This window comes from Acinonyx jubatus, chromosome A3 (genome assembly GCF_027475565.1).
Source record: "Acinonyx jubatus isolate Ajub_Pintada_27869175 chromosome A3, VMU_Ajub_asm_v1.0, whole genome shotgun sequence".
Taxonomy (NCBI): domain Eukaryota; kingdom Metazoa; phylum Chordata; class Mammalia; order Carnivora; family Felidae; genus Acinonyx; species Acinonyx jubatus.
This window is the reverse complement of record NC_069388.1, coordinates 60,181,175-60,209,134: the sequence shown is the minus strand read 5'-3', so window position 1 is coordinate 60,209,134 and position 27,960 is coordinate 60,181,175. Positions and strand designations below refer to the sequence as shown.

Here is a 27,960-nt window from a genome sequence, read left to right as displayed (position 1 = left end):
TGGGGTTCAGGAAGAGGTCTAGGGCTTGGAGCCAGCTCCTGCCTCTGGGTGTGGTGAGGAGTGCTGTGGGATCTTGATGTGAGAGCTATAAGATAGAAGCCTCACATCTTGACCTAAAGACTCCAAGCCCTTGCCTTTAAGTGAGTGCATGCATATGCATGTGCATGAGTGTGTACATGATGTAGTTTTGGTTCTCAGCCTCACTGGGAAGCCAGTTCTGGGCCTATTGCCTCAGTCCTGTGTGGGATGCCAGTGGTATTAGAGAAGAGGGTGATGAGAGCAGATAAACCTCAAAGGAAGAGGGGGCAGAACTGAGTGACCAGTTCGGTTGATGATTGGAAAGCTGTGTCAGATCTGTCTGAGCTTCTGAGCATGGTGGGGCCCCAAAGGGAAAGAATCCAGGAGAAGCCAATTCTGAAGTGAATGTGGCCTCACACTTCAGTGGGTGTTGTGAGTCCACAGCTGGTGGCTAGTTGGAAATGCTATATTGGGCCTCAAGGGAGAGGGATGTAGGCATCATCTTTTGGATGGCTTAGTGGATAAAATTGGTATGGTGTAGGAGAATGGAGGCACACACTGAGGACTAGGCCGGGCCTGCAACCTTTCCCTGTCTTTGTGGTTGTCCTCGGTGCTGGCAAAGGGCCCTATCATGCTGAATGACTCTGATGGGCACTGGTTCACTGAAGCACCAAATGAGAGCTGTCATTTACACTCCATCTGTTGGCACCATCCGTACCAAGTGGTTCAGCATCTTTTATCTTGGAGATTTTGGAACACTGTGCTGCAACCCCGAGGTGCCTGACTCCTTTGACAGTCTCGCTCTGGGGGAAATTTGGCTCTAAAGTTTTCTTCTTGGCAGAGAAAGAAAGGGGAAGGGGCTCCCCTCCCTGAAGCTGAGAGGATGCACAGGAACGCACCTCCCTGCCATAACTGGGCACGTAACTTGTTTCCAGAGGGAGATGGTAGGGACATCTTTAACTGTTTGGTTTGAATTTTTGTCCTTGGCTGACATGGAATTTTGTGTAGGGTTTTACACCCTCGCCCTATGCAGCTGCCAAATTCCCGTCTGCCTTTTCCACTCCCTCTGTTTGGAATTAACATCTTTGTAGGACCCATGTGCCTGTGGAGTGATGTGCACAGTCCAGAAAGGCCCAGGACGATGGAGTTCATCCAGAACTCCTTGTGACCTCCTAAGGTGTGGTGGCTGGAAGTGAGGTGGGAGCTATGGGGATAGTGAGCAGGGCTCCGGTTCTGGGTGTGTCACGAGGACTTGATGGTGTGTTGGATGTGGGGGAGGGAAGGGCTTGGGGAGGAAGGAAGGAAGACTCCATGTTTTGGAGGAGGAGGAGACTAGACTGGAGCAGGAGGGAAAAGGAACAGCGCTGCCACCCCCAAAAAGTCAAGAATGTCCTCTTGAGGGCTGAGGTTTTCTGCTGGTTTCCTTTTCCTGACCATATTGCTCGTCACACGGGAATCTCTAAAAAGAGACAGTACCTGGCTCTGGAGTATGGATCCCCATGTGAAGATGAAGACACTGTATGGGAGGGACTGTGTCCATCCTATGATGGTCTTCTCAGTTGGGCCTCACAGAGGTACCCCAAATCCCCACGCCTGTGGTATTATGGTAAACATAGAGGAAGAGCTTGGGGCTTCGGGAAGGGAGTTTGATTCTCATTGGTTAGATGTGAGGTACTTCCAGAGGTATTTGTGGTTTGGTTTGGTCCTGAGCCTTTATTGTCCTTGTGGGGAGCCTTTCCTTCCTCGCATTCTGTTTGGAACTAGGACTATACTAGCCTGTGACACACAGGCTATACTAGCCTCCCAGTCACTGAGGTGGGAATCTAGGGGCCCTGTCAGTGGTGACAGCTAGGTGAAGGGTGGACACCTGCCACAAATCTGGCCAGATAACACTTTGAGGTGAAATATTCGCTCCTTTGGGTTTCACAATAGATCTTGAAGGGTTTGTTTTCTAAAATTATTATTTTACAATATGTGGACTCTTTCTGCTTAGAACAAAATAAAACACTTTCCAAAGAAGCATATAAACGCTAACTTCATAATGAAAGAAAATTATAGTGGGGGCGGGGAATAAAATGAAGCTTCATTTCTTTATGGTGGTGGAGAAAAAAAACCAAAACCCAAACTGTGTCAGACAGACAATAGTAGGAACACTAAGTTCCATCTGTATCTAATTTCAGTTGAGACCCAGTTAATCAAAAACAAATTGTATTTCCAAAAAGGAGTGGGAGGTGAGCTTTGTGCATTTCTAGAAGATTTTCACAGTATGAGTAGTCACATAGTCAGATGGTAGATTTTTTTTTTTTTTTTAAAGTTTGGATTAAAGTCTTTGTTTTCAGCAACTGCCTTCCTGATAGCGTGCTGCTCCCTGACCCAGTAGCCCAGTAACATGTAAGGCAAGATTGTTTCATGAGCAGATACCATGGAGCCAGTGCAGGGCGGGGGCTGGGGAGCAGAAGGTAAACCAAGTGCCCGTGAGCCCCTATGGCCCTCATGTGGTGGGTAGTCTCTTTAAAGCATTCACACATGCTGTCATCTGGATGGTTTGGTTTCCAAGCCCTCAGGAGGGGGACCAGGGAAAAGCAGTATACTTCAGTTGACAAGAACATTAAAAGGACAGGGAGGGTGAAGAGAGGGAAGCCATCCTAATGGGTAGATGGAACAACAGAAAAAGAGCAGCAAGCCTAGTGCATTTAATACAGAGATAAGCCTGCACCTTTGTATACAGTCACACACTTGAGTTGTGTTTCTCTTCATCCCCATACTGCAGATGGGAAAGGAGGCCCCACAGAGGGGACTGTCAGGGCATGCAGGTAGGGGACAGGACTGGATCTGTGTTGTGGGAAGAGTACAGTATGTTTTATAACATTTTTTTCTAGTGTGGTTTGCTTTTTTGAAGTTGCCACCCAGCTGATAATCTCACTGGCCAGAAGCAGCTGCTAGAGATTTCCAACATCCCTCTTATTGTCTGAAGGGGTAGACCCTGCTGATATGCTGTCTCTGGGAGCCAGTACATTATGTCCTTTATCACTGATTCCCATCTCACACCTAGAATCTTTCCTGCCTCAGCTGGCCAGGAGGAAATCTCAGAAGGGTGTGAGGGCAGGTATCTGGATTCCTGTGATATCAGGGGGCCCTTTAGGGATGACTCCGTTGATACCTTCATGAAGGTGAGCACAATCAGGTCCTGGGGGAGGTCCAGGCACTGGCTGACTCTGGAAAGGGTGCCCATCCAGCCTGTATAGGAAGCACAACCTTCTGGCATCAGTTTGCTGTCTGGAGGGACCCGGAGGGGAAAAAGAGCCTATTGAGGAACTCTGTCCAGAGTAATGGCAGTTTGCTAAGTACTGACTTTGGGCTTTGTGGGTGATTGAGGAGCTCCATTTTATAGATGAGGAATCTGAGGCTGGAAGGGTTCCAGGGTGCAGTCCAGTTCTCAGCTCCTGCATGGCAGAGCCAGCACTGGAGCCATCCTGCCTCCCACCCCCTGCCCATCAGGTGGAGATGGTTGTCTGGTGTTGTCACATTCCCAGCCCTCTCCTCAATTTCATTTTCGGAATGCCATCTGCTGCTCTTGGGGAATGGACAACAGTTGGTGATTTCCAAGAATGTGCTAGCAACTTTCCTTTCTCCCCTGCCTGGTTATCCCAAACCAGTTGTTTTTTGGGAGGGAGGAGTACCACATTTCTTTCAGATGTTGATTGGAACCCTTTTGGCCTTCTCAGCTGAGTGGCCCAGAATGAAATGAGCCTCATATGTGTAGAGGAGGTTTACTTGAGGGGTATTTATTGTGAGGGATATATGTGGTTCATCTGCTTCCTGATGATCTGATTTGTGATCACACACCAACCATGCATGGTAGTGTTTCCTCACATTTTATAAATGACTTGCTAGTCAGCAAGTCATATAAATGACTATTGTTATTAACAAAAATAGTGTGTTTTTATTTTGTTATTATTTTTTTAAATGTTTATTTATTTTGAGAGAAAGAGAGAGAGAGAGAGCATGCACATGCACAAGTTAGGGAGGGGCAGAGAGAGAGAGTGAGAGAGAGAATCCCAAGCAGGCTCTGCTCTGTCAGCTCAGAGCCCCATGTGGGGCTCGATCTCACAGACCTGTGAGATCATGACCTGAACCAAAATCAAGAGTCGGATGCTTAACTGACTGAGCTACCCAGGTGCCCCTTCAAAAATAATGTATTTTTATTTAAAAAAATTTTTTTTTAAACATTTATTTATTTTTGAGACAGAGAGAGAGCATGAACAGGGAAGGGTCAGAGAAAGAGGGAGACACAGAATCTGAAATAGGCTCCAGGCTCTGAGCTGTCAGCACAGAGCCTGACGCGGGGTTTGAACCCATGGACCACGAGATCATGACCTGTGCTGAAGTCGGACGCTTAACCGACTGAGCCACCCAGGCGCCCCTAAAAAAATAATGTATTTTTAAAGGTATGGCTTAGTTCCTCCTGAGGGAAGTTTCCTCTTAGTGTGTAGAATTCCTGTTCTGCTGGTTGATGCCAGCTTCCCTGACATGGAATATTAGACTAAAAGGAAGTTGCACGTAGTGTTTTGTTCTTTGTTAGAAATTAAGTATACATTCTATCAGGATTCACTTCTAGAATGATATAGTATTAGGGGTTCTGCAGACCTGCTCCTCAGCAAAACAACAATCATTGATGAAAATTGTTTTTAGGAAATCAATTAAAATATCTGGAAGTTGCCGTAAAGGCATACAGCAAATGAAGAAACATTTATTCAGGAAAATCTAAATCACAGTAATAACAGCAAAAGTTTGTGGCACTTGAGCTGTGGCCTACTTTTTCCTGCCCAGGTCAGCATGACAGAAGCCATACCTTTGGCTGGATGTGGCCAAGAAGGTGTGGCTCCCTCTCCTTTGGGTTTCCATCAAGGGCTTCAGCATCTCCCTGAGAGGGGCAGCTGCCAGCATTTCTCATTCCCCTCTAGCTACATGTTGCAGAGGCTAAATTCCAGGCAAATATAGCCAGCCTCTGCTTGTAGGGTGGAGGCTCTTCACCAAACTGAGAATCCTGAGGCCCTAATTGCCCTCTGTCACCCCAGTTTACTTGTAGGGCAGAGGCTCAATTCCAGAAGAGTCAAGCCTAGAAGATCAAGAGCTACTGCCCTCACCCAGCACTCTGTTCATAAAATGAGGGTGCCACTCTGAAAGAAGTGGGCCACTATCCTTGACCCCAGCTCTAGGGCAGTGGCTCAGAAATTTTGCCAAGGAGGGGACGAGGTAGTTCATAAGAAGAGAAAGCTCTGGGGCTCTCCCCAAAGGTGCTGAATTTATTTACGCCAGAGCATGGGGAAGTTCAGACCTAATGATACTCTAAAAAACAAAGAGATTTTGGTGGTAAGTAACTAAGGAGGCTGGTAGCTCCCTGAGAGCAAGAGTTGAAACTTTAGGCTAGAGACAACCAGGGAAAGAGACAACTAGGAAGAACCCTCCTGGGGTCAGAACAGACCTCATACCCGGACATAAAAAATTACCCCTTCACAAAGGCTTCATTTAATTGGATCAGGCTGTGTAACAATTGATGCCCCAGATCGTTGTCAAAAACAGCTGGGTATGATAACATCAGAGGCAGGCAGGCAGCCCAAAAGAGGCCAGGGAAGAGGAGAGTCCTGAAAAAACCATGTCATCCCAGGGAGACTGGGCCCCCTGGGGAATACCATTGGAAGCTGAGCCCTCTGGTGGAGTGGGGGGGGGCAGGGATGAACTTCACTAAATTAGTCCAGCCAACTCACTGAAAGAATAAACAAAAACAAGCCCCCAGGGAGGAGAGGATCACCATTCAGAACTGCTACAATATATTTAAAAGGTCCAGCTTTCAAAAAAAAAAAAAAAAAAAAAAGGTAAGATATGCAAAGAAACAGAAATTTGAGATGGGATTTTTAAAAAGTGACCGAAACTGTGTGGGAGAGGGCTGAGATACTGGGTTTAACAGACCAAGACTTCAAAGCAGCCATGATAAAAGTATTCAGAGAACTAGAGGAACATGCTTAACGGGTAAAGACCTGATATGATGACAACGTCTGACCAATTAGGGAATAAATCAATAAAGAGATAGAAAGTATAAAAGTGAACCAAATGGTTAGGGTGCCTGGCTGGCTCAATCAGTAGAACATCCTACTCTTGATCTCAGGGTCATGAATTCAAGCCCCATGTTGGGCGTGGAGCCTACCTAAAACAGCACCACCACCACCACCAAAAAAACCCAAACTAAATGGAAATTCTGGAGTTGAACAGTAATAGCTGGTGTGAAGAATTCACTAGAAGGCCACAGCACTGGATGTTAACTAGCAGAAGATAGAATTAATAAGCTTAAAGATAGAGTGATAGAGGTTATGCATTTCAAATGACAGAGAGAAAAAATGAAGAAAACAAACAGAGCCTCAGAGAAATTTAGGATATCACTAAACACACCAACATCCATCTAATACAAGTACCAGAAGGTGAGGAGAAAGGAACAAAAAAAAAAAAGAAAGAAAAAAAAAAGAAAAACAGAAAGAAAAGAAAAGAATGGCTGAAAACTTCCCAAATTTGTTGAAAGACAATCTACACATTTAAGAAACACAATAAACTCCAATAATATAAATACAAAGAAGTCCACATCTACGCACATCATAGTAAAGAACGTTGAAAGAGAAAGTCTTGAAAGCAGCAAGAGAAAAATGACTCGAATTGTACCAACGAATCCCAGTAATATTAGCTGCTGACCTCTCATAGAAACAGTGGATGTGGGATGGAGAAGGCAGTGGGATGGCTTAGTCAAAGTCCTGAAAAGAAAAAAATCCACTAACCAAGGATCTTATATCCAGCAAAACTCTCTCTCAGTAATAAAAGTGAAAGAAAGAGATTCTAAAATTAAAACAAAAACAATTTATCGTCAGCAGACCTGCCTTATAGGATGTTTAAAGAAAGTTGTTGCTGAAAGCAAACGATCACAGACGATTATTCAAATCCATATGAGGAAACCAAGAGCGCCAACAGCGTAGGTTATCATACGATTATAAAAGGCAGTGTAGGGGCACCTGGGTGGCTCAGTCGGTTAAGTGTCCGACTTCAGCTTGGGTCATGATCTCATGGTTTGTGGGTTCGAGCCCCATGTCAGGCTCTGTGCTGACAGCTCAGAGCCTGGAGCCTGCTTTGGGTTCTGTGTCCCCCTCTTTCTCTGACTCTCTCTCTCTCAAAAAATAAAAATAAACATTAAAAAAAATTTAAAAGGCAGGGTGAATATGTATTTCTCCCTCTTCTTTGAACTGATTTAAAAAGCAATTTTATTAAATGATATGCATACATTTATGTTCTTGGGCCTGTAACATTTAGAAAAGTAATGTATTTGGCAGTAACAGCATAAAGGAGGTAATGGAAGCAAAGCCTTATTAGAGGAGGGAAGTTATACTGCATTAGGTAACTTGAATCCATAGGACAGAATGAAGAGAACCAGAAATAATAAGGTTAATAGAACGGACTCTGTAAACGTATACTTGCTTTCCTTCTCTCAGCTTCTTTAAAAACACGAAGCTATGTAAAGAAATAGTAACACTATATTTTTGGATTTCTAGCATATATAGATATGATACGTGTAGAAATAATTGAACAAAGAGAATAGAGCTATATAGGAGGAATGTTTCTGTGTCTCACTGGAATAGTGTGGGTAAAGTAATTAAAGGTTACACTAGAAAATATTATCGCTTAATGCAAAGGAGAGAAGTAAATGAGGAAACAACAAAAAAGACAGACATCTATGTTCTTACCACCTTCAGATGGTTTTTGTTATCCAGGCATAAACTAAACATTCGAGTTTGGCTTTCTTTAATTCTGCGTGAAGAGAAACATTGTCGGCCTTCTCTGGATAGAGCCCTCATCTGGCTCTGGTTCATTCTGGGTCTTTTTCTCAAAGGTGGATTTTAAATGTTGCATTCAGAACATGTCCAGTCCTGACCTGGAGGTTGTAAAGATGGAGTGAGGGAGAAGCTTGGGGCCTAGAGTTTAGTCAGGATTGGTATGTCCTGGCTCTGGTACTGTCTGAGTTGTAGCCTTGAACTGGTCACTTTTCCGTCTCTGACACTGGATCTCAAATGTTAAAAGGTCACCCTGAGCATTCGGTGAGGTAGTGACTGGTGTGTGCTTGACCACAGGCACCCCCAGCCCCATCGCAGCAGGTCAGATGCGGGGAGGGGAGAGAGGGGATTTGGGTTCTCTGCCTCAGTGTGAGAGCAGTGCACCTGTGCAAGCAGAAAGTTGCTTTGCCACCTCTCATCCTTGACCTCTTACTGGCGGCATCCACCACCCCACATGCTGGTTGCAGTAGATTAGAGGACGACAGGTACAATCTGTAAAGGCATGTTGTTACGGACTAAACTGTTCCTCCCTGCATTCATGTTGAAGTCCTGACCCCCCAATGTGACTGTATTTGGACAGAGTCTCTCTAAAGGGGCAATTAAGGTTAAATGAGGTCATAAGGGCAGGGCCCTAATCCAATGCACCTGGTGTCCTTAGACAAGGAAGAGACACCAGGGAGGGGCATACAGATTAAAGGCCATGTGGGGACACGGCAAGAGGGTGGCCATCTGCATACCGTGGAGAGAGGCCTCAGGAGGAACCTACCTGCTAGCCCCGTAATTTTGGGCTTCTGGTCTCCAGAACTGTGAGAAGACAGATGTCTGTTGTTTAAGTCACCCAGGCTGTGGTGTTTTGTTACGGCAGCTGGATCAGACTAATAAACCTATTTAATTGTTCTTTCTTGATACCCACCGGCATGACTGCCGCGTTCTGCCCCACTGAGGAGCCGGGAAAGCAGTCCCACTCAAAATTACAAACGTGTAGGCATGCAAGATCACTACAAACAAGAAGGCAGTTTTGGAGATTGTTTTCTCTTTGTCTTCTTTCGGATCTATTTAATGACAGCTGGGTGACAAAAGCCATTTGAGTGGTGGTTATCACCCTGCCAGAAGGGGACTGAGGGTCTGGTTGTGTGCGCAGTGATACGGCTGTTCTCCCAGAAATGCCAGGTTTAGATTGGATTGTGATCCCTTCCCTGTTTTTCCCCCTAAAACAGTGATGGTGGATAATCATGTTGGTATTTTTAGAACTGCTTTGCAGTTTCTCTGTGCAAACCTTTCCCGGGTACATGGTTTAATCCTCTCATCCAGCCTTGTTTAAGAGCTACAGAGTGCTATATTTGTTTGACTTTACTTGAAATTTCCAGGCTTTTCAGAATGTTGCTCCAAGAAGTCTGATGCCTACAGAACTCTAGAACTTATGCCTTAAAAGGCTTAACTACTGGTATGTTTGTAGGCATTCTTTTTTAAAAAATATCAAACGCTTCATGACGTTGCGTGGCATCCTTGTACAGGGGCCGTGCTAATCTTCTTGTGTTGTTCCAATTTTAGTACATGCAGTGCCAAAGAGAGCACTGCACTGCACTGGTAGGCATTCTTATGACTTATTTTTCCCTGTTTTTCCTAGACCATCTAGGACAGGGCAGCTAACCCTGTCCAAATTAGTGTCAGGAAGTCTTTTTTTTTTTTTAATAGGCTTTGTTTTTTAGAGCAGTTTTAGATTCATAGCAAAGTAGAACAGAAAGTAGAGACAATTCTCATATACCCCCCTGTCTCCACACAGTCTTTTAATTGTGCCCTTGTGATCTTCCAAGGACAGTAGGGGAAGATTCTCCATCCTAGAGAAGCAGGAAGTTTCTCGGCCAGGTTGACGAGTTTCAGGGATCAGGTGGAGGGTGAGGGTGACAGCCTGCCCGCCTCAGTCTTTGGCTTGAATGTAGCTTGGGTCTGGCACCTAGCAGAACATCACTGTGTCTACAGTGGGCCCAGTGGTGTGTCACAAGAGATGCCTTTGGCAGGCCCAGATCTAGTTCCTTAGGGGATGCCTCACTACTGCTCACCACCTCAGGCTGTATCATTCTCCAGATGGAATGTGTCATTTAAAGATTAAAATCCTGACTGCTGCCTTTTTTTTCTTTCTTTTTAAAATTTTTTAATTTATTTTTTTAATTCTTGAGTTATTTTTGAAAGAGCGAGACAGAGTGAGAGTAGGGGAGGAACAGAGAGAGAGGAAGATACAGAATCCGAAGCGGGATCCAGGCTCTGAGCTGTCAGCACAGAGCCCAACGTGGGGCTTGAACTTACGAACCATGAAATCATGACCTGAGCTGAAGTCGGACACTTAACCAACTGAGCCACCCAGGTGCCCCCTGACTGCTGCCTCTTCAAAGCATTTTTGCCTTTGTGTCTCATTTGACCCTTAGCCAGTCTTTGTGTCACTTAAATTTTACTTAGTACCTTGTGGTCTACAAAGCCTTCACACACACACTTTCTTAATCAAGATTTGCAACAAACCTCTAAGGTGGGACTGTCTCCCCAGCTTAATGACAGAGGACATGGGCTTAGAGTCCAGCCTTCCCACAGTGAAAAAGCTGGTTGGTGGTAGTGTTGGAGATGGGATGCTGTGTTCCATTCATTCACTCTGCTTGAGGCCCAGTGGCCTGAAGGGGCCATGTCTGCCCCTGGAGGGATGGATGCAAGCTTTATATCTGAATAAATTTGGTGTGTGTGTGTGCGTGTGTGTACATATATACATACACGCACACACACGCACACACTTAAATATTTAGTTCAAATATTACATGCAGGAAATTAAGTTAAACAATTTACTTAAGGAAAAATCTTTGGACACCAGTACAAGGTCACAATAGAAGTCATGACCTCAGTGTGCCTGCCATTTGGGAAGTGCTGCAACATCTGTGCTAACTTTGCGAGATGACCAGAGTGGAAAGCAGAGTCCTGTTGTCTGCCCCAGCCTTGCTGTTTGTCCACAGAGATGGGGAATAATGACTCCCTGTGGCTGAGGCAGGCTTTGTTGGGAGGAGCAAATGACAGAGCAGAATAAACACAATTCAGACCATTTTGAACACTCTATCACTGTAGGATAGTAGACTGGGGGTAAGGGATGGGGAGGAAAGGCCACATCCAGCTGTGGGGTGCCAGAGTCTGTGATCCTAAGACCTGATAGCTGAATTAAAACCCAAAAGAGACCAAGAGCCCAAAGGCTCTGATTTTTTTTTTTTAATTTTTTAATGTTTATTTATTTTTGAGAGAGAGAGAGACAGATTGTGAATGGAGGAGGAGCAGAGAGAGAGGGAGACACAGAATCTGAAACAGGCTCCAGGTTCTGAGCTGTCAGCACAGAGCCCGACGTGGGGCTTGAACCCACGAACCATAAGATCACGACCTGAGCCGAAGTCATGGGCCACCCAGGCGCCAAAGGGCTCTGAGTCTTCATCAGTTGTGTTTCAGTGACATTTCTCTGCCCCTTATTTGTAGCCAATAAGTATACTGATGCATCTGACACTGTTAGCTGAGCAGTGCTGGGAGAGCTCTGGCCCAGTGCAGGGTGTCTCTGAACTGACCCAAGACGTTAGTTGTCTTCATATATCAGTGCCTGCTTCCTTCCTGCACAGTATTCTGAAGAAAAAAAAAAAATATGTTCATACCTGCATCTGGCCCCTTTAAGAGCCTAGTCCTCACTGAACCCTAGTGATGGGGCTGGATAATAGTCCTGGAAGTGTTAGGTGGTACCTCTCTGGGGCTGGCTTAATTCTCCAGATGAGAAGATTCCATCTGGTGGAGGCCTCCCACCCTGGCTCTCTTGTCAGCACTCCGGCCTCCAGTGAAGGGGACAGGGCCTGAAGCCGCCTGGCAAGGGGGTTTGAAGTGGCTTGGAAGATGTATCTGCTACATGCTAGCTTCCAGTTTATAGTTTTTCTACAGATTTCTTCTAGTGGGAGATAGGAGCAGTTCTAGAAGTAAAGTTTGAAGGCAAATTTTTCCTGATCTATTACTTAACTGCCAAGAATGTTTAAAAAAAATGTGAAAGCACAAGTAGAGATTTTAATTAGTTTTCATTGTCACTGCTCTTGGTGATGGTAATTTTACATGTGATATATGACAGGGAGATATCTTATGGGGGCCTTTGTTCTCAGTGTGTTCTCTACATTTCAGATCTTAGCTGCAAATTTTGGAGAAAAATAATGGCAGAAGTACCATATGACGTTTTCCTTATTATTACATAGGTGCCCAACTGGTTAGCATTCTCTTTCTAAACAGAAGCGCAACCAACTTAGAAATCTTTTCTGGAACAAGGCCACAGAAGAAGGGAAGATGTTGCTGGCAACGTTGTTGAGCAGTCTCTCGACTACAGAGCTTAGAGTGAGGTCTTCTGGGGCAGCCCGCTGAAAGGCGAGAAACATGGCCCTGGTGTCAGGTGTTTGCTTACAGACCTGAATTGCTTGGCCTCTTCAGTTATCAAGTGGTGTTAGCTCCTTTTGTGGTTGTTGATGTTGTTGGGTTTTATTTTATTTTCAGAACTGAATAGTGCTTCCTTCCAGCTAGTGAGTGTGTCCTGGCTTTAGGTTTCATTGTTGTGACGACAGAGTGACCTTTGGAACCCCTTGGAGACCTGCCAGGACAGGAGAGTTGTTTTTCAGGTGTTGGTTGTAGATGTTGTCCATCTGTTCTGTGCAGGTGCCATCTTGGCCCAGCCTTACCAGGCCTGCCCTGGTTTGTACAAAGTAAGCAAGAGGTTTGTTTTCAGAAGCCCAGGAGAGTTCAAGAAAGTACTGAGACTTTTCCAGTTTATTTGAACAATTAGAATTCTAGTGAGTTCTTCAGCCTAGTAGCTGAAGCCCAGTGCTGTGGTCTAGTATCAGTGGCTCCCTGGAATTGACCCAGTCCTGGCTCTCCAGTCTGTTCTCTCTGTCCCTTAGAATCCTGGGCCTCCCTGATCCCTGAATTAATTTGTCCTTGAGTGTGCTTGTGTCTTTTAAAGTCAGATCTGTCCACACTGTGTCTGGATCACCTCTCTGTGTCTGACTTACCTCTCTCACAGCCTAGGGCATGCATTCCATTTTGTCTTACCTGAATGTCTTACTCCTTTGTTACACTGTTGGCTCTTTGCAGTAGGGATCACTTCTGACTCACCTGTGTGTCCCCTTTAAGTGCGTGGCTTTGCACCTGTTGAATGAATGAATGAACGAACAACTGCAGTTCCAGATTGCAGGCTCCCACAATCTCCTGTCAGAGGGTGTTGCAGGCCATTGGAGGGCCAGGCTTGCCAGCTGAGCACAGAAACACCTCTGTCCTCTCCCCCGCTGTTTTCTTCACTGGTGGTTGGGAAGATGTGCCATGGCAGGTGTTGCTGTGTAGCATGAGGACCCTGAGTGTCCACAGGCTCCTTTCCCTGCCCAGCAGAGCTCACTCAACCTGCTTTGAACACTGCCTGAAGAAATGCCTGGGTCCTAGAGTCACCGTTTGTGGTTCTGTTTTTAAAATTGCTTTTCTTGGGTTTTCATCATTCCTGCCACTCTCGGCTTTGCAGTAAGAGCTGTGACCCAGCTGCCATGGGAGGGTTCTCTTTGGCCTGTTCAGCCAGACACTCCAGACCATACTTTTAGGGGCTACCTGTGAAGAGGAAACTGATTAGTGGGGGAACCTTGGAACCCGGCTCCACCTCTGCTGACTGGTAGGCAATACTGGGGAGAGATCCCGACTTCTCCAGCTTTGGTGATGCCCTCTCCTCCTTGTACAGACACGTGGGAGAAATATGTGAAAGAAAGGTTTGTCTCTCTCTTTCTTTTTTTTTTTTTTTAAGTTTTGTATATTTTGAGAGAGAGAGAGAGAGAGAGAGAGAGAGAGAGAGAGAATGAATCCCAAGCAGGCTCCACACTGCGATCGCAGAGCTTAACGCAGGGCTTGAACCCATGAACCATGAGATCATGACCTGAGCTGAAATCGAGTTGGATGCTTAACTGAGCTACCCAGGTGCCTTGAAAAGTCTCTCTTTTGTGACAGACTGACTTCCGACTGTCACAGTCAGTTGGTTAGAGAGCTCGTTTCCCTGTCTCAATCCTATCATATCACATCCTCAGAGAAACACACACACACGTTCTCTCAAAAAAAAAAAAAAATCCTCACAACAACCAAGAAAACCCAAAACAACCAAATAACTCAAGTGGGTAGCTAAAGCTATGAAATCTTTTTTCCAGAAAAGTCTCATATAAAAGGACTGCTTGCTTTTTATTTTTATGTAAAAATATGGAGCACGGAAGTCTTTTCAGAGTCTTTTCTATGTGTTCCACCCAACATGATTGGTTAAAACAATATTCCTCTTCTGTAGCTAAAGTAAGCTGATAATATACCACTTTGCCAGAGATTTATATATGGTAAGGCTTACAGAATGTGTGACCCACTTTATTTCCAAGACTGAGACCTCTCTCAATAATTTTGGTTTGTTGGTGCAGAAGCTAAAACCAGCTTCATTGGTGCTGCCCACTTGGAGGCCTTGGGCATCCTCAGTCTCCTGGCTTATTGCCATGTTCCAGAAATAACTTTGTCTTCCCAGAATTTCATTGATCTGTGGTCATTGCTTCACATTTATAGCCCTTTATGGAATTTTATGGCTGCTCTGAAAACTTTACATTCTCTTGTGAAGCCCAACCTTACACTTCTGAATTAGAAAACATGCTTTCTTAGTGATTATGAAAATAAACTGAATCCACCCAACTCCAGTCATCTGAGACACATTGGAACTTTCAAATTATTGTCAATCCTGCTCTGTCAGTGGTCGAGAAGGAAATAGTGTATTTGGAGTGAGCCTGTAAGTAAGCACCTCGTTAGGCCCCACGTACCATGCTGCTGGAGGTGCTGGAGTGAGGCTGGTGAGGGGTTCAGCAGGAGCAAGACGGGGGCACTGGGGTGCTGCAGGTGGGGCTGGATTGGAAACTGCATGTTGTGGTGCAGGTGCACAGATACCAGAATTTGAAGTAAACCTGAGGCCATCTTATTTGGATTAACCCCATAGGTTGGATCTTCCTCTGTTTTCCCAAAACTCCATTAGCGTTAGCAAGGAGTTTTGAAAGTTGCCTGGATATTTGGTTCTCGTTGAACAGAACCAAAGCTTGGCTTCATGATTGCTCACTGACCTGGCATAAATCAGATCATAGAGTTTCTCGTTCTGAAAAGGCCCAGGCAACATCAAGCCTGGATCTCACTAACCCCTCTGACAGCTGGTATGTGTGCCCAGCTTCCCTTCCAAGAGTACACTTTGCTTGTTACGTTTGCCAAAATTACCGGCAACTCTTTGGGACTGTAGTATCTTCCAAGGAGGCTAACCTTTTTCAAGGCCTGTGTTTCCCCACGTTCAGCCTGCCATTTGTATGTGTCCAGCCACTGTCTGGGTGGTGAGCTGATTCACTTTCCCTGCACTGCTTCCGTTGACAAGCCTCACAGAGGGTGTGGGAGTTTTTGTAAGGAGAGGAAGGATGCGTGTTTTATTCTTGAATTGTGGAGTGTGTGTCACCAGTGTGAGCTGGGGACAGCACAGTGACTATTTGCCAAAGCACCTTGATGTATTCTTCACTTGCTCAGCCAGGATATTCTACAGTGAATAAATAAAACCTGTTGGGAACGGTAAAGAGGAGGAGATGGCAATAAAGCCACAGTAGTCCTACAAAAAGAGCAGAGGAACCCCTGCTAATCAGGTTAACGTGTCACTACAGAAACTAGGTCTTGAGTCGTGACTTGCTGGTTCGGGGGTTCCCATTCTACTTTTCTTCTGAAACATACTTCTGTGCAATATTTATATAAGTCCTTTCTCCACCATCAAGATACAGAGCATTACATATGTATATTTTTTTTACTTTAGTATTTGTTGGTATTGTTGGCTAGGTTTTGTCTTTTTACCCTGTTCACAAAGCTTTGTGTTTTTTAATTTTAATCCCTCCCCCTGAGATTTATATTTTTAAAAATTTATTTTGAAATATTTTGACAAAATATTGACACTATTTTTCTCCCAAGGAGCTTAATTTCAGCTTTGAAAAGGAAATCAAACATGAATGATGCAAAAAAAGAAGTCACCCACATCCTGAAGTTCTCTCTTTTGCCTTCTCTAGGAAGGTCCATTTCCTCTCTGGTCTGTTGTGTTGCTTAACATGAAGGCTGGAGGAGAGACTGTGACCAGAGGACCTTGTAAAGACTGTGGGTGGGGACGGAAAGGGAAAGATTGGTTAGCATGTCTTGGATCTGAAGTGTTTTCTTCCAGGGTCCTGGGTCCTGAAAAGGGATGGAGGGAAGAAAGTAATGTTCTAGGAAACATTATAAAATAATATATGTGTGAAAGTGCTTAAAAATGAGGAACTTGCCAAGGGAAAAGACTGTGCCTTTTACCTGCATCTGGTTGGAGTTTGAATTAGTGTACCCTGCGTGCTGTTTCAAGTGTTGGAAAGAATGCAGGAGGAGCAAGGTCTGACTTTAGTCCTGACTTTGCTCTGGGGCTCATGACCTTGAAGAAGCCCCGCTCAGTCAGTCATCTGCCGGCTCCCATCTTTCAGACAGCCCCCTTGGCAGTGAGGTGTGAGGACTGCGGGAACCAGGGGGCATGGGAGGAACTTGGTAGTGGAATTGTTGCTCTTGCTCACACCTCTGCCTGTGAGCTTTTCCACCTGAATCTCTGGACAAGGTGTTTCTTTCCTTGGATGCCAGATGAGGCAGGTGAGCAGCCAGAAGGCATCTTGGACTGAGCAGTTCTTGGTCTCCTCTCATGACCTTCTCCCACATGATGAGAAACTCCAGTAGGCAGCAGATACTGACTAAGCCCTGAAGGAGCATAACGCTGTGAACCGACTGAAAGGAGGGAAGACAGACGGTGCTCTCTCTTCACACAGGGAAGTGTTGCAACCACCATCTTGTTGGCCACCTTCCGTGGCCCATAGCGGGCGCTCTCCACTGTGGAGACTCAAAGAAGGTGACCAGCTTCTTCAGTCTTGCATTTTTACACAGCGAGCCATCAAGCTGTGTTTTGTACTTTTTTTTCCCCGTAACTCTCTTGATGTCATGCACAAGAGCAAAACAACATGTCCTGCTGTCCAGGACCCAGAGAGTCCTTGCTCACAGTCCAGGGAAGTGTCACCACATCTCCGCTCCTCTGCCCTGCTCTGCAACTCATGTTTCTGGAGAACAGTGTCTGTTATTATGACCACATGGCTGCTGGGTGGACTGAGTGGCCTTTGCGGGCATTTGTGACTCAGTCCAGGCAAGGGTGGAGTGGAGAGTGTGGCAAGAGAGGCCTTCTGGAGTCAGTCAGGGTTATGTTTGTGTAATGGTTTCTGTGCGTTGTCCCCATCTGCCACGTTACATTAATATAAATGTGAGTTCATTTTTGTGGAGGTCTTGCTGTAGATAATTTATAGATCTCTTTTGGTTTTATAGTAGTTGAAGAGCTCTAAGAAGAAAGAGTTTATACCCAATTTTATGTTTATGTTCTCTATTTTAAACAATATAAAAAAATATTTACTTAACAGTGGGAGTTCTTTGGGGGCACCTAGGTGGCTCAGTAGGTTAAGCGTCCTACTTTGGCTCAGGTCATGATCTCGCTGTTCATGAGTTCCAGCCCCATGTCGGGCTGTATGCTGACAGCTCAGAGCCTGGAGCCTGCTTCGGATTCTGTGTCTTCCTCTCTCTCTTCGCCTCCCCCTGCTCAGGCTCTGTCTCTTTCTGTCTTTCAAAAATAAAAATGTTAAAAAAAAAACAGCAACAAAAAAAAAACCAGTGGGAGTTCTTTGACTTTTTTTTTTTTAATGTTTATTTTTGAGAGAGAGAGAGGGAGTGTGTGAGCAGGGGAGGAACAGAGAGAGAGGGAGTCACAGAATTCGAAGCAGCCTCCAGGCTCTGAGCTGTCAGCACAGAGCCTGACATGGGGCTCAGACTCACGAACCGTGAGATCATGACCTGAGCTGAAGTCAGACGCTCAACAAACTGAGCCACCCACGTGCCCCTTTGACTTTTTAAAGGTTGAGGAACACTTGCTATAGGGCCTCTCCATTTGGTTCCTAAAAGTTGTGATGAGTTGTAAGGGTTCTCTCCATCCTCCCCCACGCCCCTTTGTGGGGTTCTCTCCCGCCAAACTTACTGGGTCTCATAGGAGCACTCATGCTACATTGTGACCCCAGCCTCCAGCCCAGGGATACCTGGACAAGCTAGATCCTTGGATTGCCTTCCCCAGAGTGAGCCGGAGTGGAGACTGGGAGAGAGTGCATGCATTTGACCCCTTCAGTGGCTAGACCTGTAGAGTAGAGTTGGGGGGCTGTCAGCTGCCTTGACACCACCGTGAGCATAGGTTCATTTGCAGGGAGGAGGAGAATGGCATGGGTTAGCAGAGGAGAGCCGAGAAGAGTTGTCTGTGCTGCTGACATTGGGGTCTTTGGGCCAGCTCAGCCATATTTCCGTTCAAGTTTTATAAGTCAACCCTGAACCTTTATGACAAATGCCTCTCTGCTTGAACTCATCTGAATTGGGTTTTCCAGGCTGCAGTACAAGCGTCCCAGCTGGTAAGTATGGTGTTTTGGCCATGATAGCAGGAGTACCCAGAATCTTCACTGAACCCCAAGGACTGGGGGGATGGAATGGAAACACTGTCAGGGCAAGGGAAAGGGAGTTGCTGTAGCTAGGGTGTAAGCCACCGCCCCTGGGAAGGCACACCCTCTTTGCTCTGTGATACTGAGGAGCCTTGAGCAGCGTGGTCACACTCACTCCCACATCCCCTTGGCTGAAAGGACCGACCCCCTCCCAAAGGAGAGAGGGGAGAGAAGCAGAGTCTGGGGGTGGCATCTGCCCTGTTGGCTGAAAGAAGTCAGGGCCCAGCTTCCAGGTGGCCAGCTCTGGTTGGGGGAGGGGTGGAAGTAGGCACCAGGCCAGACCTTACAGCCTTGGGTTTGGGTAGAAAAAGAAAAGGGAAGAGAAAGAACAGTCTCAGGCAGTGAATGGGGCACACCCAGCCCTCGAGGAGCCAGAAAGTTCTCTTTTAGCTGCATCTTCTGGAACCAGGCTCTGAGTAAGTGCCTTGGGGGCAGGGGCATCTGGGTCTGAGATGATACCTGCCTTCATTGGCTGATAGGTCCTTTATGGAGCCTCATGTGGAGATAAGCTGACCCACAGGTCACAGGGAAGCTGTTGCCCTCATCTCTTTGGCTGTTGGTCCTCCGGGAACTGCATGTCTACACTGACAGTGATTGTTGATAGATACTGGATCCAGTCCTTTTACGCACCTATTTGGAAATTTCTCTGGCACTCCTGAGAGGCCTTCCTGGCCAACATATAGGCGAACTTTCAGTTAATTATGTGAGGGCTTCGAGTGGCCAAGTTGACAATGGAGCAAGACATGAGACTTGTCAACACCGTGGACATTTCTAGGAGAGAGAAGAAGGCACTGATACTGGCATGCATTGTCTCCGGTAATAAAGAGGCAGCTCTTAACAATGGACTACAGTGCTTTGCTTAGTGCAGTGCGCCCACTATCTTTGCTTGTGCTACTCTGGTAAGCCTCCGTGGCAGTCAAGTGACACGTGAAGGCTGGTGCTTGGGAGTGAGAGGATTCAATCAACACTGGGTTGATTCTCACTGAGAAAGAGCCTCCATACTTCTAGCACATGAGGCACCCCTGCCAGGAAAGGGAGGGGTGGGGAGCAGCAGGCCAGCCCTTCACACAAAGGAAGGTCTGGGAAGAGGTTTCACCGGCACCATTGTGGCCCTCAGATTGTCCCCCGTTCATGTTTTTGTTGCAATTCCTGTTGTGCATTTGCTGACCAACTCCACGTGTTCATGTTTGTATCCCTAAGGCCTAGTCCGTGAGAGACCCTCACTGTTGTTGAAGAGATTGTCAGTTTATAGAGAAGAAATAGCATGAGATGTAGAAGCAAAGAAAGTAGATGCTTAAGAAAAGGGGCTTAAGAAGTGTGGGGTGTGGAGGGTTCGGTACAGCAGAGACAGCCAGCGGCACCCCCCCCCCATCCCACCGCTGCTGCTGCCGCTGCCCCCACCCAGCATTTGGTTATTGTTAACATGTCTCTCTCATCTCCCTGATGTGAGCCCCCAGACCCAGGTTTGCACCTGTGTTGCTCAGCACAAGCACTTCTAAACACTTTTGCAGGGTGATTTATTTTCAGGCTAGTTCCTACGGAAAATCCCCCAAAGGTCATGGCTTATAGATGAGCCACAAGTCAGTTTTAAACCAGGCTGTCCCAAAGACCTCCTGGAGAGGCTGGTTTTTAGGAAGGACATACCAGGGGTGAGGGAACTGCCCTCCAATGTCTTCCACAGAAGCGCAGCCTCAAGGAGGGTGGGCAGCCAGGGAGATCTCAACAGCAGGGAAGCCAGGTGGGAGCCAGATGAAGATGCTGGTGGAAGGGTTCACGGCCTCACCAGTGCTGTGTAAAGACAGACTGGGGGCTGCAGAGTGACTGTCAGAGAAGCCAGGGCAGTGGGGCAGGGGTGCTGAGGCAGGCTGAAGTCTGGATAGAGCGGGAGGATCACCCATGTATTGGGTGTGGGCTGTGAGAGTGTTGTTCAGGAGTCTGCACTGACTTTGTTTCTTGGCTGGAGCAAGTGGAAAGATGGAGCTGCCATTGACTGAGGTGGGAAAACTGGAGGGCTGGAGGGGAGCTGGAACAGTCTGGGCTTGTCCTGCTCCTGGGCTCTAGCCCCTGCTGTTGTTTAGGGGAATATGCACGGTGACTGTTCCTGTTGGAGTCGGAGATGTGCTTTTGAATCTGGGTTAAGGCATTGTGTTATATCAGCTACCATATTCATTAAGTGGATGAGGCAGGCTAGTTAATTAGCTGGGATGAACCCATGGCCACTGCTGCCTGTTCAGTGTCACCAGCAGAGAACAGGGATTGGGGAAGTGGGAAGCTACAGATAAAAGATTGCGGAGTGCAGGCCCAGTGGGGCCCTGGGTGGGGTTGTTTTTGTCTGCAGGTGAGAAGATACACCAGCTGCAGCGCAAACCTTCTTCTCTGTGCCTCACTTTCCGAGGCGTTTGTTGCCTGCATTTCATCGCTGGCTGCCCTGGACAGCTCTTGCAGCATACTCGCTGGTTTGACGGTCTTCTTCATGTAGGAGATGTACTCACAGTGAACCCCTCTCCTGGGTCCAAGGCCCTGTGTAGCGTGGGGAGTGAGAAGTAGGAGAGAGCTGGGTCCTTGGCCCAGAAGACGAAGGAGGAAGCAGGCCTCCATAGTAGGAAGGCTGTGGTTGCTGCCTCTCAGAACAGGATCCTAATGGATGTCCTGCCTTGGGGGCACAGAGCAGCCACTTCTCTTCCCTGGGGGTCTGGGGTGGGCTCGGACCATGGATTCCTTACACCTGGCAGTCTCCTCATTTTACAAATGAAAAAACTGAGGCCCATAGGAAGTGCCTTGTGCAGGTGACCTCGCTCCCAGTGGCTGACTGCCTACCAGAATGGTGCTCCATTCACCTGTCCCTCCCCAATAGCAACCTTTGGGCCTAAATGTTGGGTTTAGAAAACACAGTCACTATAAACTGAAGCACGGGCAGAGTGCCATGGACCTGAGTGAAGAGTTCTGGTTGAAGTTCAGATGGCTGGAGAGTTGGGTAAAAATGTTGGTAGACTTAGCTGGAGGGAAGGAAAGGCCTTCCAGGCTCATAGATGGCCCCAGTAAAACTGCAGCTCAGGACTAGACACATGAGAGGTTAGGTAGAGCCAAGGAGAGAAACTCTTCTATCTGATTCGAGTCTCTGCACAGGCTCTGTGTGGGTATTTTACATGTCTCTATGTATGTGCTTGCTCCTCAGCGTGTCCTGGTGAGGTGGGTGTTGTTACTGCTGTTTTACAGATTGTGAAACTGAGGCTTAGGGAAGCTCAGTAGCTCTTGCCCAGCCCCCTGGAGAGGAGTGACCCTAATTGATCAAGTGCCCAGCCTCTTGCACCCAGCTCACGGCCTCTGCAGTTTGATCCAAGGATCTAGGACACAGGAGGGAAGGTGTTGAGAGCCCTCTGTGGACCAGGGTGTCGGGGGGGCCTGCTGGGTTTGGGGCCAGAGCACAGGAGGGAAGAGACTAAGGCTCCCTGCCCTCTACCCTTGTCTTTGTGCCTGGGGTGTCTGGCATTTCCTGCCCTGTTAATACCTGAGTCTTGGAGGCAGGCAGCATTCCTTGCTTTTTATGGTAAGGAGGCATATTTGACTTTGTTTAAAAGATTAAGATCTTTCCTAGGCAACTTGTTTGAAAGAGAAAAAGATGAAAGATCTGCTAGCTTCCATGATTCTCTTGCGTTTTAGGGTGGGGAGGGGCACAGAGGGGGTGGAACATTCAGTGGGTTAAGAAGTCCCCTAAATGGGCAAATTAAAATCAAGGAACCCTTACTGCTAAGTTCCAGCTTGGCCTGCCCCTGCCTCCTGCCCCTGCCTCCCAGACCCTGTCCCTCTGCTGTGCTTACAATGGCTCATCCCACCTGAACCCCCTACCTACAACCCCTACATCACCTGGTCTTTGTCTCCACCATTCAACACCCTCTTTTTTTAGCCTTTCTAGGCAGCCTGCTCAAGTTTGTGTTATTTAAGTCTTTAGTACGTCTCCCTACCCCAGTGGCCCATTCCTCGGTTGACAACCATTCTGTAATTTTCTGTGCACCGAAACTTGATTCATTGCATTTAAATTTCTGGGATGTCATATAGAGGCACACATTCATTCATTCATTCATTCATTCCAAATATAAGCCAGAGGAATTTTCTGCTTCCACTGGCTGCTGTTCTGGAAGCCAGGCCTTCCTGGTCCTTGCTCATATGCTGAATCTTCCCTTGCTGGTGACTGACCTGGTTGGAAACCTGGAGGCAGAATATGAGCTGTTTTGACACTAGGTGCACTGAGCCTGCACACACCAGTGCTGCCTTTTCCCTGGAGGGGGGCCTCCAACTCGCTGGTCACCTTTGCCCTTGTCTGTTCTGGAGACACTGCTCCTATTCCTTTGTGTTGGCCTTGCCCATGCCTGTTACCATAGCCACCATGGCTCTGGCCCATTCAGTTTTTGTCATGGGCATCTGCACCCCACCTACCCTGTGCCCACCTGAGGTTTATGCCCATGTTGTGGTATTTGCACCCATGCTGTTGTCATTCTCTTACTTTCTGGAATTGAAGGAATTAGTGGTCCTGAAGCCCCAAGGGCTCCAAAGCCCTGTTGGATGTAGACCAACTCTGGATAGAGCCCTGGGTAGCCTTAATTCCCAGTTGGCTCCAGAGGACTGTTGGGAATAGGCTGATCTTGGGTGTCCAGTGGGAGAGATGGGTCTCTTTTTCTCTCCTGGTTGAATTAGCAGCTCTAGGGTCATATCAGAGAACTTGCTTTCTCAACATTAATGCCAGCTTCCATCATAGTGTGTGTTTGGGATGATGAAGTCCAGGGCTAGCCAGGTGATATTGGGGGTGGGGGAGGGCAGGAGAGCTATTAGCATGCCCTACGCCTGACTTGCAATTAGAGAGGGGACAAAAAAAGCCTTGCCTCGTTGATTATCTGCTAAAGTGGGTTTTTTACTTCTCTGTGCTTTCATTTCTTGACCCCTGTGGTAGTCTCCCAGCCACCTGTGGGCTCTTTGCTCATGAACTGGGCATACCTCATTTAGAGGACAAAGCATTGTGTGCTAAGTGTTAACTGGTGGCTTTGAGTTCTGTTTTCATCATAACCATTTCTTGGGTGCCTGGTATGTGCCATACTTTAGTCACAGTAACTAATGTTAGCTGTTGTAACAACCACCTCCCAAGTCTCCGTGGCTTCACACAACCAAGGGTCTTACTCAGGGTAAGCTCAGTGTAGATCGTCGGTGGGAGGCAGGGCCTCTGCTTTTCCCGGTCTCAGGGACCTAGTTTCTTTCCACAGAGTCACTCCCTTACCCTGGGGCCTTGGAATTATTCACTCAATCCCCCTGCATCCAGCTGGGAATCTGGGGGGAAGGGAGACTTGGAGAATCCCATGAGCAGCTTTCTCACCTTTATCTCAGCTGGCGTGCATCCCTCTGCACTCTCACATAGCTGCACCAAACTGGAAGGGTGCTGAAGAGGGTCACCTGTCAGTGTACCTGGGATGAATGTACCTGGTGAGCAGGGCCAGTCTGCCACAGAAGCTGACAGTTTGTTTACTCAGTAGGGGTTCGTTAGGCCCGTGGTCTATGTTTAGGCTTGAATGAGGTACCCAGGATGATATGGAAGAAACCAAGAGTTTAAGTCTGGCATTCATGAGACACAGGGTACCCCACTGCTCATCCCATGGTCACACCAGGAAGTACGTTATCTTGAGGTACAGACTGGTTAGCTGTGTTAGGGAGACTGAGGCAAGGTCGTCGGCTGCTGGGCACTGTCTGCCTGAGGGGCTTTGTGCGGAAGGCGGCAGCTGTCGCTCTCAGGTTGTTATTAGTAGTGATTTGCCAGTGAGCAGTGTGACACCTCATTGATCAGTGATTGTGGCTGTCCTGGATTAGGGGTTTTGAGAGAAAACTCTGCCTCTTTCTGCCTCCTGAAATAGCCTCCTCCCCAGGGGCTGCTGATTCATGCTCTGACTCACGCAAGCCTTTCATCTGACTTTCTCTCCTGTGCTGCCTGTGTTTGGAGAGCAGAGGCCTGGAGAAGGTTTGCTAGGAGCCTATTTCCTGCCCACAGTGACAGCAATAGAGTGGGCTGGGCAGGGAGAGCGCCCCTACTTGTATTTGGGCTTTTGCCTTGGGTTGATTCTGATAGTTCATCCTTTAGCTCTGTGTGACCTTGAGAAAGTTACTTCATCTGGACTTCTGTGACGTCATCCATAGAAGTCCTTTTTAAGACTGTTCTCAGAAGAACCCTCATCATATAAGACAGATGAAAATGGAGTTTTGTGGCCAGTCCTCCCTACTCAGCTCCAGCTCTGCAGCCCCGAGAGGTTACTGAGGCCTAGAGGGGCCACCAGAACCCTTTCCAGGCCTGGGAGCCCTTGTTCTGTGGAGGAGGAAGGCAGGCAGACCTTAGACTAGCTTCCTGAGAAGCTTGTGACAGTCACTGCCATTGGTCACAAATCCCATGGACCTGTATGAACCACCACAAGCCTCCTGTCTTGCTTATGCTCCCTCTACCACCATTCTCCTGCCCCCCTGGTGGAAGGGACATTATTGGGTTTGCTGTTGAGTTGATGACCTGTGTCCTCTTGTCAGAAAGGGTGACACATCTCTCACAGAGTGAGGAGAGGAGGCAGTTTCATGAGTTATTGCTTCTTTCTTTCTTCTTGCCCCCAAGAAAAAAAATTCCAGTCCCCGGAACAACTCCCACGCACTATCCATCCTCTTTGATGTTAGTGCAGTTTTTCTTCCTAATGAGCTCCGGTCTTCAAATGGGGCCAGGAGGAAAGCCAGGGACCTTGGGAATATAAGAATCCTTGGCGAATTACTTTAAATTAATGAGACTAATAAGGAAAATCGAGTTCAGCTGTGCAGATCAGCTCTGTGTTCTGTGTCTTGATGACTTAAATTGCAGATCCTAATTAAATGCCCCAAATAACCATGAAGTGGCTTCTGAGGCCCTCTTGACTCAAAACTTCTCTGGTCTGTGAACCCTATCAAGTGTAAAATTAGTCTGTAGATGTTCCCCTTTAAGAATTTCTATCCCCAGGACCCCATGATGCCTGTAATATCCCCCACCCTCCTTAGGTGAAGGGGCCTTGCAAGGGCAAGAGGAAGGGGATAAGGGAGGGGGAGGGGAGGGCTGGCAGGTTGTCAGGGTCCAGTTGTTGCCTTCTGTCAGGAGGCATATCTGTACTGTCCCACGTGAAGGGGGGTGACTGCAGCCTCACTACAAGCTGAGCAGGGCATCCAGGCAGGGCAGTGGAATGCTGGAGATACACTGGGAAGAAGTTCAAGAAAGAAGAGCTCCTTCCTCAAGCTGCTTCACACCCAGGGTGCCACCTTTGCCTCTGGCCAGCATGGGGTGCAACTTTCAGTGATGCAAGAGGATGACCTTAAGCTAAGAAAGGGACCAGCTCCCTGTGGTCCCACACCCTCTTCTCCACGTGGTCTCCATCTGTGTCTTGTCTTTTTAAATGGCTGTGACCAGAGCACAGGTAGAATATTTCATTAAAAGCACGCATGTTGCAGAGCTGACATAAACATTTTTTCATGCTATGTTGTCTTTATTATAGTCATTAAAATAATTAAACTCTTTATTGAAGTAGAAGAATCATTCATGTACAGCTCAATGAATTTTCACACAGTAAATTCGTAGAACCAGCACCCAAAACAAGAGACCACAAGCCTTCTCATGCCCCACATGCCCTCCCCAGTCAGTACTTGCCCCTCAAAGATACCACTGTCTTGACTTCTAATACCACAGACTCATTTGGCCTGTGCTTGAACTTTATAGAAATAGAATTGCCTAGTTATGCTTTTCGTCTGACTGGCTTTCCCCCTTGACATCGTTTCTAAAAGCATCTGTATTGTTTTGTTTATAGCTGATGGACACTTGAGTTGTTGCTAGTGTTTGACTATTATGAATATTATGCTCTAAATGTCCTACCTTTTTTTTTTTTGGTGAACATAAATATGCATTTCTCTTAGCAATTCCACTCTGAGTTACATACTAGGTCACAATGTAGGTATATGTTCAGTTTGAGTAGACACTGACAGTTTTACAGCACGGCTGCACCATTTTACCCTCTGCTAGCAGTGTATCAGGGTTCCATTTATATCACATCGTCACCGATACTCGGTATTGTCTTTTTTTTTCCATTTTAGCTATTCTAATGAGTGTGCAGAGGTATCTCATGTCTATAATTAGTGTTTTCCTGATGACTAATGAAGTTAAAGAAATTTTCATATGTTCATGAACTTTGTCATGATCATTTTAACAGCCATATAGTAATGCATCTTATAGGTGTTCCAGAATGTACTTGTAGCTGGGCATTTTGATTGGTTCCAGTGTTTGTCATTATAAGTAATGCTACAATAAGCGTCTTTGGACTGTTGGCAAGAATTTTGTTTTTGTTTATAAATACATTGGTAAATAATTTCACATTGCTTTCTGAAATGCTTGTACGACTTTAAAATGTTATCAGCAATATAGAAGAGCCTTACAGAGTTTCCCCTAGGTCTGCCAACAAAGCATATTCTCATGAGAAGAGACAAACCTCTTTTGGAAGACAATTTTAGGTGAATATAGGAATATTTAGCGTTGCTTTAATTATTATGAATGAGGGGGTGCCTGGGTGTCGGTTGGGCCTCTGACTTTGGCTCAGGTCATGATCTCTTGCTCTGTGGGTTCAAGCCCCGCTTTGGGCTCTGTGCTGACAGCTCAGACCCTGGAGCCTGCTTTGGATTCTGTGTCTGCGCCTCTCTCTCTCTCTTTCTCCCAAAGTAAATAAACATTAAAAAAAATTATTATGAATGAGTTTGGTCACTTCTCCAAAACGTTTACCGTGTGTATTCCTCTTCTATGTATTCATACCTTTGCCACTTGCATTCTTAGTGAGGTTTTTTGTTGTTGTTAATTTGTATAAGCATTACTATAAACTATAGATATTAGTACTGCAAGTACTTTCCCTGTCTTTATCATTTTCATTCCATATTTTGACTTTGTATGCCTCTTGATGTCAGCAAACTCGTCAGTCTTCCCCTTGGAGACTTTTACTGTGACTCCCCACCTGAGCCATTGCCGTGTCTGCCGAGATGCCCGGACTAAAGGTCCCCAGGTGCTCCAGTGGGAGGGGTAGGAGGAGCCCAGTCTTCAAGGGAAACTGAGTTTGCCTGAGTGCCAAGCACACTGCTTGTCATCTATACCCCAGATGTTGGCCCTTTCAGATAGCTCATGTGCTGGGCCCCCGGGACTGACTTGGAACCTGGCTTGTTCTCTACTCCACAGAAAGGCACCCAAGGGCCAGGCAGCCATAGCAGGGCAGAGCCCTCTTCCGTTTTTGCACATTTGGCTCCCGCTGCAGCCCTGTGAGATGGGTACTACTAGCCTCATTGTAGACACCAGAAACCAAAGTCTCAGAGGGGCCCAGCAACTTCTCCCTTGAGCTGACATTTGTGAGCAGGACTACTGG

General features: G+C 46.8%; 1 protein-coding gene and 1 non-coding gene across 13 annotated transcripts in view; one reads left to right on the top strand and one right to left on the bottom strand.

Moving 5' to 3' along the window:
- INPP4A (inositol polyphosphate-4-phosphatase type I A) overlaps nt 1–27,960 on the top strand; it is a 135,945-nt gene that overhangs the window by 45,098 nt on the left and 62,887 nt on the right. The window lies entirely within an intron of this gene.
- LOC113603322 (U6 spliceosomal RNA) lies at nt 9,356–9,459 on the bottom strand. The gene has a single exon (XR_003424902.1). It is a non-coding gene; the product is annotated as a U6 spliceosomal RNA (small nuclear RNA).